Below are 13,268 nucleotides of genomic sequence, written 5' to 3'. Positions count from 1 at the left end.
GGAAGGGGTAATGGGGAATTTTTGTTTAATGAATATAAGAGTTTCAGTTTTACAATATCAATGCAAATAATCCATAACCAATCTATAAATCAAAATTGGGGTGAGTTTATTATGAGCCAGACCTGAGGACCATATAGCCCAGGAGAGTCCTTTCACAAAGGAATGGAGCACTCCAAAGAAGTGGTGGTGTACAGAGTGGTTATATACCATCAAAGAGGACATATCACATATGATTGGATTGTCTCTTTTACAATGGTCATGAGATTGCTTTGCTGGCACAGTATTTCACACAGCAATTGATGAACACAGCAGGTAGCAGCTGGGTGGTCACAGGGCAGGCCAGCAATCAATCCTTAGTTTAGGGAGAGATGCATATCCTCAAGGAAATGCCAATGTGGGGGCAGTTACATCCTTATCTTTACGGGCATTGTTCTTGTCTTTGGGACATAGTAAATACTTAAAGCAGACATACAATGCATGCTCAATGGCCACATCAGGCCCTTTTGGGAAAACAAGTTCAGGCCAAATTAGTTTTACACCAAATTGCTTCCTCATACACTCCAATATGTCCTATTGCTTGTCATTTATTTATCAACAAGATGAAAAGAGTTACGGGGATGGATGGTGGTGACGGTTGCACAACAATGTAAACATATTTAATGGTTATGATGGCAGATTTTGTTATACGTATTTTAGCACAATAAAAAAATGCCCCCCAAAAGTCAAGATCATTGTCTTTGTTTTACTATATTATAAATAGTCAAACAAAATCTAGGTATAGGTTGAGGGGCCAGCCTGGTGGCATAGTGGTTAAGTTTGCATGCTCTGCTTTGGCGGACCAGGGTTCACAGGTTCGGATCCCCGGCGCGGAACTACGCACCTCTTGTCAGGCCATGCTGTGGCAGGCATCCTACATATAAAATGGAGGAAGATGGGCATGGATGTTAGCCCAGGGCCAATCTTCCCCAGCAAAAAGAGGAGGATTGGCAACAGATGTTAGCTCAGGGCTAATCTTCCTCACCAAAAAGAAAAAAAAATCTATAGGTTGAAATTAAAGAAAAGCAATTAGTAAGATTTTCAAATTTTTATTAGATTCAAACTGGAATAATAAAATTTGTAATTTGAACTTAGCATAAAGAAAACTAGATTTTGAAATTGATTACTTTCATAAACTAATATTTGCTTAAAATTTTAGTAACTATGCATAGACTTTTTCCTGTGCCCTTTAATATCAAAACACACAAATTTGCAATATCCTGCTTCTTGCAGCTGCCCCTAGCCAGCCTGTCCCATTCCTTTGGCGTGAAAATGTGATGGGGTCTCCTCAGCCCCAGAAGCTTCCATGGCCCATCCTAAAGCTCTCATTGCGAACTCCGAGCTCTAGTTAAGGTGAGATTTGTCCCATATGCCTCCAATTTACCTCCTCCTGTTGGAATTCTCCACTCTTTCCATTCTACTATGAGCTCTGTGCCACTTCAGGAATCCTGAGCTCTCATACTGCCCCAACCCCAAGAAGGAAAGGAGCTTGATGATCAATTCATACTCCAAGGAACATTTACTGGCACCTTCTGCATCAAGGCCTGTGCAGGGTGTTCCCCTATGTTACAACATTTAACTGCTGACAACCACCCTGTGAGGTAAGCATCACCACCCCCATGTTACAGTGGAAACAGACCACAGCTTGAGCAACTGGCCCAGCTAGCAAGCGATCAAGCAGAGAAATGGCCTCGGACATGGTCCAGGCAGCACAGATTTACCTTGAATGGTCCTCCACTTCCCAGATTTTCAGCATCTGGTTGATCCTTATACTCCCTCCCCAGACTCCTCTGACCCCACCAGCCTCCAGGACCATGCCTGTGCCTGTCACCTTTAACATTCATCTATGGGGCAACATGCCCATCAAAGGAGGCAGGATTCTGGCCCAAACTGTAGGTAAGAGACAAGCCCTTGCCACAGCCCTTGCCCTTCAGGAATGCCTTTGGAGGTGCCCCCAAAAGCCCTGAAGGAGAGAAGGTTCATCGGAAGCAGCTGGGAGAGAGGGGGAGGCCCCTGGCACTAACCCACTGTCTTCCTCTCCCAGTCGAGGGAGACGTCAGAAGCAAAGGGAGTGTGGGAAAGATGAGTCAGATATGTTCCCTTTGCGTCACAGAATCAAACTCTCCATCTGTGACTTCAGATAAGTCACAGGTAAGCCCAAGCAATAGCCCACTGGGTGTAATAGCAACACACCCACACCCCAAGGCATCAACTTCCAATTCTGTGGAGAAAACAACTGCCTCCTTTGAAAGTCAACGTGTTACATGAACAATGAACAATTTGAAAATGAAACTAAGAAAACAATTCCATTTACAACAACATCAAAAAAGAATAAAATACTTAGTTCTTAGTTCCGTCAAGTTGATTCTGACTCCTAGCCACCCTGTGTACAGCAGAGCTGAACCCTGCCTAATCTTTTTGTGCCATCCTCTCATCTTCCGGCACCATATCAGACAATGCTCTGCTGCTATTCATACGGTTTTCATGGCCAATTTTTTGGAAGTGGGTGGCCAGGTCCTTTTTCCTAGTCTGTACAGTCTGGAAGCTCTACTAAAACCTGTCCACCATGGGTGATCCTGCTGGTATTTGAAATACTAGTAGCATAGCTTACAGGATCACATCAACACGCAGCCGCCACAGTATGACAACTGACAGACAGGTAGTATGGTTCCCTGACCAGGAAACCAACCCAGGTTGCAGCGGTGAGAAGACGGAATCTTAACCACCAGGGCTGGCTAAAATACTTAGGAATAAATTTAATGAAGAAAGTACAAGACTTGTACAATGAAAACTACAAAACGTTGTAGTTGAAAGACATTAAAGAAGACCTAAATAAATGGAAAAATATCCCGTGTTCATGGATTGGAAGACTTACTACTGTTAAGATGACAGTACTCCCCAGATTCATCTACAGAGCCAATACAATCCCTATCAAAATCCAAACTCCCTTGTTTTACAGAAATAGGCAAGCTAATCCTAAAATTCATATGGAAATGCAAGGGACACAGAATAGCCAAAATTATCTTGAAAAAGAACAAAGCTGGAGGTCTCACACTCCCTGATTTCAAAACTTACTACAAAGCTACAGTAATCAAAATAGTGTGGTACTGGCCTAAAGACAAACATATAGATCAATGAAATAGACTAGTCCAGAAATCAATCCATACATCTATGGTCAATTGACTTTGACAAGGGTGCCAAGACCATTCAATGTGAAAAGAACAGTCTTTTCAACAAACGATGCTGAGACAATGCATATCCACAGGCAAAAGAATGAAGTTGGACCCCTATCTCAAATCATATACAAAAATTAATTCAAAATAGGGCCGGCCCCGTGGCTTAGCGGTTAAGTGCGCGCGCTCCGCTGCTGGCGGCCCAGGTTCGGATCCTGGGCGTGCACCAACTCACCGCTTCTCCGGCCATGCTGAGGCCGCGTCCCACATACAGCAACTAGAAGGATGTGCAGCTATGACATACAACTATCTACTGGGGCTTTGGGGGAAAAAAATAAATAAATAAATAATTGAAAAAAAATAATTCAAAATAGATCAAAGAAATAAATGTAAGAGCTAAAATTATAAAACTGTTAGAAAGAATCAGGTGTAAATCTGTGTGACCTTGGGTTAGGCAAAAATTTCTTAAATATGACACCAAAATCACAAGCAACAAAAGAAAAAATAGATAAATTGGACTTTATCAAAATTTAAAAATTGTTTATATCAAAGGACACTATCAAGAAAGTGAAAAAATACCCCATAGCATAGAGAAAATATTTGCAAATCATATTATCCAATAAGGGTCTAGTATCCAGAATACAGAAAGAACTCTTACAAATCCACAAAAAAGACAAATAATCCAATTTAAACATGAGCAAAGGATTTGAATAGGCATTTCTCAAAGAAGATATACAAATGGCCAATAAGCACATGAAAAGATGTTCAGCATCATTAGTCTTAGGGAAATGCAAATCAAAACCACAATGAGATACCACTTCATACCAACTAGGGTGGCTATAATTTTTTAATGGAAATTAACATATGTTGGTAAGCATGTAGAGCCACTGGAACCTCCATGTACCACTGGTGGGAATGTAAAATGGTGCTGTGGAAAATAGTTTCTCAGTTTCTCAAGAAGTTAAACATAGAGTTACCATATGACCTAGCAATTCCACTCATAAGTATATACCCAAGAGAATTCAAAAAATATGTTCACAAAAAACTTGCACATGAATGTTGATAGCAGCATTATTCATAAAAGCCAAAAAGTGGAAATAACCCAAATGTCCATCAACTGATAAATAGATAACAAACTGTGATATATCCATACAATGGAATATTATTCAGCCATAAAAAGGAAGGAAGTACTGAGGCCGGCCCAGTGGTGTAGGGGTTAAGTGCATGCGCTCCACTGTTGGTGACCCGGGTTCGGATCCCGGACACACACCGACGCACCACTTGTCAAGCCACGCTGCGGCGGCATCCCATATAAAGTAGAGGAAGATAGGCATGGATGTTAGCCCAGGGCCAATCTTCCTCGGCAAAAAGAGAAATATTGGCATCAGATGTTAGCTCAGGGCTGATCTTCCTCACACACACAAAAAAGAATGAAGTACTAATGATACATGCTACAACATGGACAAACCTTGAAGATATTATGCTAAAGTGAAAGAAGCCAGACACAAATGGCCACATATTCTATGACTCTGTTTATATGAAACATCAAGTATAGGCAAATCCATAGAGATAGAAAATAGATTAGTGGCGAGGGGGTGGGGGGATAGGGGGAAGTGGGACTGACTGCTAATGGGTATGAGGTTTCTTTTAGGGGAGATGGGTATGTTCTGGAATTAGATAGTGGTGATATTTGCACAACTTTGTGAAAATGCTAAAAAACCACTGAATTGTACATTATAAAATGGTTAAAATGTTGAATTTTTATCTCAATTTAAAAAGAGTCAACATGTACCAAGGAGTCCTTCAGTCTGAGCTGGAGGTCAGTGTAGTCTTAGGGAGGCATCTAGTGCTGAGAATTGGGGTCTAGGGGTCACCCAAATCCCAACTGCCATCTTACAAATGAGATAACGGATACCATCTCCGCGAAGGTCTGAAGTCTCCTGAGGTTTGTAAGGGGGGCCAGGAATGACCTCCCCCACCACAAAGAGCTTTTCTTAGCCCCTTGCGCAGATGGCAAACCTCTGAAGGGATCCACAGGATTGGCAGAGGCCCTGCAGGTTGGGTTACAAAACAGAGGATTTTTGTAGGAAAGAGCCAAGAGTGGACTTTAGCACACTGGTGGTGATGCAAGGATAAAAAGACATTAGTCAAGAAAGGAGAAATACAAACAGCCAGTGGCCACAGAGAGATGCTCGGCCTCACTGGTAATCAGAGGAATGGATGCTGAAAGGACAATGAGACAGCATTTTCCCCCAATTAGATGGTCAAAAATGGTTTGCTAATATGAAAGGCTAGCCGGATGTGAGGAGATACGTGCCCTCATTCCACTGCTGGTGGGCGTGTGAATTGGCAGAGCCATTTTGGAGGGCAACTTGCCAGTGTCTATGAAAGTGAAAAATGGGCATATCCTATGACTCAGCGATTCCAGTGCCCAGTATTTATCTGAAAGAGACACTCCCACATGCACAGGAAAGGAAAAGATGTTTATGTGACACCATTTGTAATAATGAAATGTTGGGGAAAAATCTAAGTATTCATGAATAAGAGAATGGCTAAAAAGCCTATGCACATCCATTCTCTATTTAACAAAAGGAGTAGTTCTAGATGTATAACAAAAAATGATCTCCAAGACATATTATCAGACTTAAAAAGCAAAAAACAAATTCTAGAAAGATATAGAATACTATATATCATTTATGAAAAAACAAAATAAAACTCAGAACATAAGTGTGCTGGGGTCCTTGGAGAATTCTGCCTGGCAGCCTGAGATGCTAGGCCAATTAACAATCCTCTCTTTATCTGGAAAAAGATGGACTTTAAAAAGCAACACAAAGGGCCAGCCCCTGTGGCCTAGTGGTTAAGTGCAGCATGCTCCTCTTCAGCAGCTCAGATTCAGTTCCCAAGCACAGACCTACACCGCTCATCAGGGGCCATGCTGTCGCGGTGCCTCACATACAAAATAGAGGAAGACTGGCACAGATGTTAGCTCAAGATGAATCTTCCTCAGGCAAAAAGAGGAAGATTGGCAACAGATGTTAGCTCAGGGCGAATCTTCCTCACCTAAAAAGAAAAAAAAAAGCAACACAAGAAGAACATGGAATTGCCAGGCTTAGGCTGTTTCATTTCGAAGAGTGCATTTTTTTAACGAGTGGAGAGAACTGATGCAGGGTTCGTTTTTTAGGCTTCACTTCTTACTCTGTGTCAGGAGAATTACTGCAGGCTTGTGTAGTATTTCTCTTAGAGAAGACAGGTAACCCACCATGCCCCAGATAAGAAAGGGCAAGTTAGAATTGGGTGTCCTCACTGTCAGTCACATCAGGTGTAATAGAGGGGGGAAGCCCCTCGCCGGGGAGAAGCAGTGGTCACATTCTGTACCTGAGGCTTTTTGCCCACCTCTCCTGAGACGGGGGGTCTTCCCTGCTCTGAGAAGTTCAAGCAGAGGGTCCTTAGTAGGAGGACTGAGATCAGAGTGAGAAATATTTGATTATTGCTTAACAATATTTTAAGTAGAAAATAAAAGAGACTTTGCAGGAAAATCCATCTGATTTTTTACTGATAGATGTCTGTCTCGGGGGCTCTGAACTTTCATTCCCTGCTGTATAAAAAGAACCTGTTTATTAACATACAGCCTAACAAGGGGAAGGGATCTTCCCTCATTTTTGGCCAAGAACGTTCCTAAAATAATAAAAAAACATACACGTATAATTCATTTGTTTGTTTAGAGAAAGTTCTGGAAGAATACTTCTAATCTGAAACGACAATTACCTCTGAGGAGGCAGGGAGAGGACCAGGGCCAGGGTGGGGAAGAAAGGTTGATCAAAGGGAATTTGAGTCTTATCTATAATTGTTCAATTTTTTTTCCATTTTCACTTCTAATTTTTTGTCTTTTATTGTGGGGTTTTTGTTTTTTTTTTTGGTGAGGAAGATTGGCCCTGAGCTAACATCTGTGCTCGTCTTCCTCTATTTTGTATGTGGGATGCCTCCACAGCATGGCTTGATGAGCAGTGTATGGCGTGGGATCTGAATTTGCGAACCCCACGCTGCTGAGGCGGAGTATGCAAACTTAACCACTACGCCACGGGGCGGGCCCTCTAATTTTTTAAATTAAAAAGGATGAGACTGGGCCGGCCCTGTGGCTTGGTGGTTGAGTGCGTGCGATCCGCTGCTGGCAGCCCGGGTTCAGATCCCAGGCCCGCAGCGATGCACCGCTTCTCTGGCCATGCTGAGGCCGCGTCCCATGTACAGCAACTGGAAGGATGTGCAGCTGTGACATACAACTATCCACTGGGGCTTTGGGGGAAAAAATAAATAAATAAAATTATAAAAAAAAAAAAAGGATGAGATTGGGGCCAGCCCGGTGATACAGTGGTTAAGATTGCACACTCCGCTTCGGCCACCTGGGGTTCGGCTCCTGGGCATGGACCTACACACCGATACAGTGGTTAAGATTGCACACTCCGCTTCGGCCACCCCAGGTTCGGCTCCTGGGCATGGACCTACGCACCGTCTATCAAGCCATGCTGAGGTAGGCGTCCCACATAAAATAGAGGAAGATGGGCACAGATGTTAGCTCAGGGCTAATCTTCCTCACCAAAAAAAAAAAAAAAAACGCTGAGATAAAGTTGGGGAAAACTATTTAAAGATAATATTATTTTTACTTATTTACAACATAAAAGATCTTTTCACTTGCACTAAAATATTAATATATAACAAAATTTTATACAATATAACAATATTTAGTAAGAGCAATGTGATTTAATGTGTTTCATTATTTTTTAAATATCATGCTTCAATACTTTATATATAGTAACTAGTAGATCTGGGTCTAAGTTCAAATATTTGGTTTTAGTGACTGACTTAGATGGAAAAGGTGCTCCAGGTCAGACTGTTTCAGGTGTGTTGTCTAAGTTTAAACTGTGAGTGCATCAACAAGGTTTTTTCTGTTGGGATACTCAGTGGCCCAGGTAGAGGGCACGTCCCTTCTAAGTGGTTTCATAGTTGATTTTACCAGACATTTTATTTACTTATTTATATAAATATATATATAATTTATATTTTTAAAAGTTTTATAGTGAACTATATCAAATATACAAAATGGTATATAGAAATAACAATATGAAAACCTATGCTACGATCAGAACATTAGCAGAACCTTAGGAGCCTTCTGATTGTGCCCTTCCTCCCCAACAAGGGGGACCAGCTCTAGACTGCATCCACCACTCTTTTCCTTCTAGTTCTACCGTCTATGTGGATATCCAGGAACCACAACTTGTTTTTTGCCTATTTTTGTACTTCATATACATATGGAATCTTACTCATGTACTTTTCTGTGGCTTGCTTCTTTCACTCAATATTGCTCAATATTATGGTTTTATTTATGTGTTAGTTTTTATTGTGGTAAAATATACATAACATGAAATTTACCATTTTAATCATTTTTAAGCATACAATTCAGAGGCATTAAGTACATTCACACTGTTGTGCAATGTAATGTTTTTGAGACTTATCCATATTAGTGGATGTGGCTGCATGTAGGTCATTCATTTTCATTCCTTTAAAGTGTTCCATTGGGTGAATATTCCGTTGGGTGAATATGCTGCAATTTATTATTCAATCTACCATTTATGGACCTATTGGTTCTTTTCTTTTTTTCTTTTGCTGTTACAAATAGTGGTGCTTGAACATTCTTGCACCTGTCTCTCGGGGCAGCTGTGCAAGAATTCTTAGTGCCAATAACTACTGGTGGAATTGATGGATTTTACTGGTTTAATTTTCTATAAAGAAATGATATGAATGTATTACTTGTATAATTAAATTTCAATTGAGAAAAAGAAAAGCAAAAAAAGAAATTGGAATGGTTTCACAGAGCAAAAGGGCAGAGAACAGTCTCTGTGAGATAGGAAGCAGAAAGTACAGGAAGGGCTTCTGAGACTTGTCTGCAGGCTGAGTTCAGAAGGTATTGTCAAGTATAAATTCAGTCCCATACAGATACTGAGCACCCAATATGTGTCCAGCTCTGTATGTGCTATAGTCAGCAGTGGACTGGGATCCAGGAGACCTGGATTCTCTCCCAACTCTGCCACAAAGAGCAAGTCATTTCACCTCCTGGGCCAGCGGCTCTGAGATCTGTAAAGGAGGGAGTAGACCCACAGGATCAGAAAACTTCCTTCCAGCTCTCCTAGTTTGGGATCCTAAGCTAGTTGGGTAGCAAGACAGAAGCTCACCGTGAATAGTTCTATCTAGAAGCCAGAAGGAGAGGGCCTGGGGCCCAGATAGGAGAGAACTCTGCCTCCTTAGAATCCAAAAAAGGACTAAAGACAATTACTGCCCAGCCTTAGTGAGCCAGTAGAAGTGATGTGGTGGTGAATTTTTAACAGGCAGCTCTCTGGGTTGGAGAACACTTGATTTGTAACATTTGCTGATTTACACGGTTGTACGTATACCCACCACGGCCAATTTCAAACTACCAATGTGTAACCAGCTCACAAAAGTCTTGAAAATTTAACAATCCAGCTTTGGCTAGACAGTACAGTACCAGACAGTACAGGAAAGTGAACTGGCCCTAAGAGATAGGGCTCAGATGACACTCCCATAGGCCAGAACGGGAAATGAAGGCATCAAATTACTCATCAGACTCTCAGTGCTTTAGACTTGGTGAAAGTTTGGGGAAATCATGGCCTCCCCCTCAGGAAGATCACTAGACTGGTTGTGTGTACAGCCTTCACTCATTTGGGTGGTCAAGAGGAATCACTCAGAAAAAGGGCAAATAGGAACGCCAGGGCCCAGGAGCCCACTGTGAGGGGCATCGGCCCCCACACCCTTACAAAATCCCTTCTCTGTATCATGAAGACCGCCTGAGCAGGAATAATACATGGAGCAGACATGCTGCACATGCACAGCTTGTTCAGTTCAGCAGGTTGTTCTGCCTCTTTCACGGTCCTTTGGTTTCGTTCCCAGGGTAACCAGCTGTTCCTTCAGCCCCATTTCTTGGGACTTGCAGCCTCAAACACCAAGAAAGAGAAGGAAAGAATGAACATTTATTGAGTACCCAAAGGAGGCTAGGCATTTCATTTATATTATTATGCTTAAAGCTCTCAACGTGCTGCACAGTACGTGACACTATCCCCAAGTAGACGCAGACTCAGTTCAGAGGGGCTCTGGGACTTGCCCGAGACGATCCAAGTAATAACTGGCAGAAATGCTTTTGGACCACCAATCTGTGTGATTCTGAGAGCCATGCTCTCTCCACCTGCCCGGGATCCTCCCCACTCAGTGGGTTTGGGGCCCAGGACCCTCATGGTCTCCCCCCTTGCCCTGGTGTCTTTGAGAATTTCCATTTTTACTGGTTTTGCCCCTCGCTGGCTACCTGACTGACAGTCAGAAAACCTTAGTAGTTAGCACTCAAACCTTATAAGTGTCAATTTACAGAATATCTGATTTCAGAAATTAGCTTGACCTTAAACCAAAATTAATTCTTTAAGCCATATTATCATAAAATCATGACGACAAGCCCTAAAGAAGAGAGAGTGTTCAGGGAGGAGAGGGCCACAACAGCACCTGTGACGATGGGACTTCCAGCTCCTGCAACAAAAGCTACGTGACGTTCTTTTACATGAAGAGTTAAGCTCTCAACAAAGAAAGGGAAATGCCAGAGGCCAAAGAGGCAGAACTGGAAATTGCTGGGGTGAGCACATGAGCAGCCAATGGAGGGCTCACGTCACCTGGGGCTGAGGTCTTCATGCCCACATAGGTCCCGAAGAGAAGACCTTGGGCCCTACTAGAAAATTTACCTTCCACATAAAGCTAGAAACCTTTAACAGAAATCTAGGAAAACCCACTCACCAACACAGAGCCTCAACAAGGAAGCTTGTCTGTCTCTGTCTGCCTCCTGCGTGGAGAAAAAATTGTTTTGAAAATGTATAACCATGAGCCTGTGCTCACCCAGGTTTAGGGTACAAATTTATATTATCCACATGGTTTGGAAACCTCCTCTGCTTCTAAGAAAATAACATAGAAATGGGTCTCTGGTCAGTAATATCCCTTGAGTGTCTGATAAAATGAACTACAAAACCGCTTTGACATGCCCTCGACCTGGGCCACTGACTATCCCAACAGACAGAGGCTGGTTGAAGGACTGGTGGTTCAAAATTAGAAAACACACCTGAAACAGTCTGACCTGGAGCACCTTTTCCATCTAAGTCAGTCACCAAAACCAAATATTTGAACTTAGACCCAGACCAATTAGTCACTATATATAAAAAATTGAAGCATGATATTTTAAAAATAATGAAACACATTAAATCACATTGCTTTTACTAAATATATTACTAAATATTGTTATATTGTATAAAATTTTTTATATATTAATATTTTAGTGAAAGTGAAAAGGTCTTTTATGTTGTAAATAAGTAAAAATAATATTATCTTTAAATATTGTTTTCCCCAACTTTATCTCATCTTTTTTATATTTTATATGTAACTGTAATTTTATCTTATCTTTTTAAAATATCTATATATACTTATATAGAATTTATATTTATTTATTTTTTTAATTAATTTATTTTTTCCCCCAAAGCCCCAGTGGATAGTTGTATGTCATAGCTGCACATCGTTCTAGTTGCTGTATGTGGGATGCGGCCTCAGCATGGCCTGAGAAGCGGTGCGTTGGTGCGCCCCCAGGATCTGAACCCGTGCCGCCAGCAGCGGAGCACGAGCACTTAACCGCTAAGCCACAGGGCCGGCCCTAGAATTTATATTTAAATATATAATCTATGAATATAATTTACTTAAAAATATTGTATATATTTGAGGATACACGCTCAAAATCATTTTATCGATGAAGTACAAAATCAACAAAGTTTGGAGATGACTGAATTAGAAATATACATTTTTTTCAACTACATATGGGACATTTACAGCCACATACTAGGCCACATAGTAAATCTCAAAACAAATGCCAGAGCATCTATACGTATTAGTTTTCTATGGCTGTTGTAACAAATTACCACAAACTTAGTGCCTGAAAAGAACCCAAATTTACTATCAGAGTTTTGTAGGTCAGAAGTCTGAAATGGGTCTCCCTAGGCTAAAATCAAAGTGTCAGCAAGCTGTGTTTCTTCCTGGAGATTCCAGGGGAGAATCGGTTTCCTCACTCTTCCAAGCTTCTGGAGGCTTCCCACAACCCACGGCTCATGGCCCTCTTCTTCCATCTTCGAAGTCAGCAGCATCAGGCTGAATCCTTCGTATGCTGATGCCTCTCTGGTTCTCTCTTTTCTGCCTGTCTCTTCTACTTATAAGGACCATTGCTATTACACTGGGTCCACAGGATAATGCAGGATAATCTCCCCATCTCAAGGTCAACTGATCAGCAACCTTGATTTCATCTACAACTTTAATTCTCTTTTGCCATGTAACATAACATATTCAATTCCAGGGCTACAGACAACATTGGGGTGGTCAACATTCTGCTACTGTATTACACAAACAGATGACATTCTCTGACCACACAAAATAAAATTAAAATTAATAAAAAGGAAAAATTTTAAACCTCATAAATCTGGAAATTTTTAAATGTACTTATAAATAATATATAGGTCAAAAATAAATAATAATGGAAAAAATAACAAACTGACAATAATGAAAACACAATATAGCCAAACTTGTGAGATGTAGCTAAAGTAGTTCTTAGAGGGACGTTTATAGCCTAAAATGCATATGTTAGAAAAGAAAAATTTAAATTAATGAACCAAGCATCCAATTCAAGAAGTTAGAAAAAGAATGGCAGAATAAACTCAAGGAAAGTGAAAGGAAGGAAATAATTTAAAAAATTAGACCAGTGTATAAAATGAAAAAGAAAACAAATAACAGGGAAACAACAAAATCAAAAGGTGGTTCTATGAAGCATAAATTAACAAATTAGACATATTTCTGGCAAAGTACATCAAGAAAAAATACAGAAATAACAAATAAACAATATTGAGAATGAAAAACAGAAAATAATTACAGACCTAGTGGTGATTTTAAACATTTATGCCCATAAATCTGAAACACATTAAATAG

The sequence above is a fragment of the Ceratotherium simum genome, chromosome 17, assembly GCF_057802395.1.
Source record: "Ceratotherium simum simum isolate JZ-2026a chromosome 17, ASM5780239v1, whole genome shotgun sequence".
NCBI lineage: Eukaryota > Metazoa > Chordata > Mammalia > Perissodactyla > Rhinocerotidae > Ceratotherium > Ceratotherium simum.
This window is presented reverse-complemented; position numbering follows the sequence as displayed.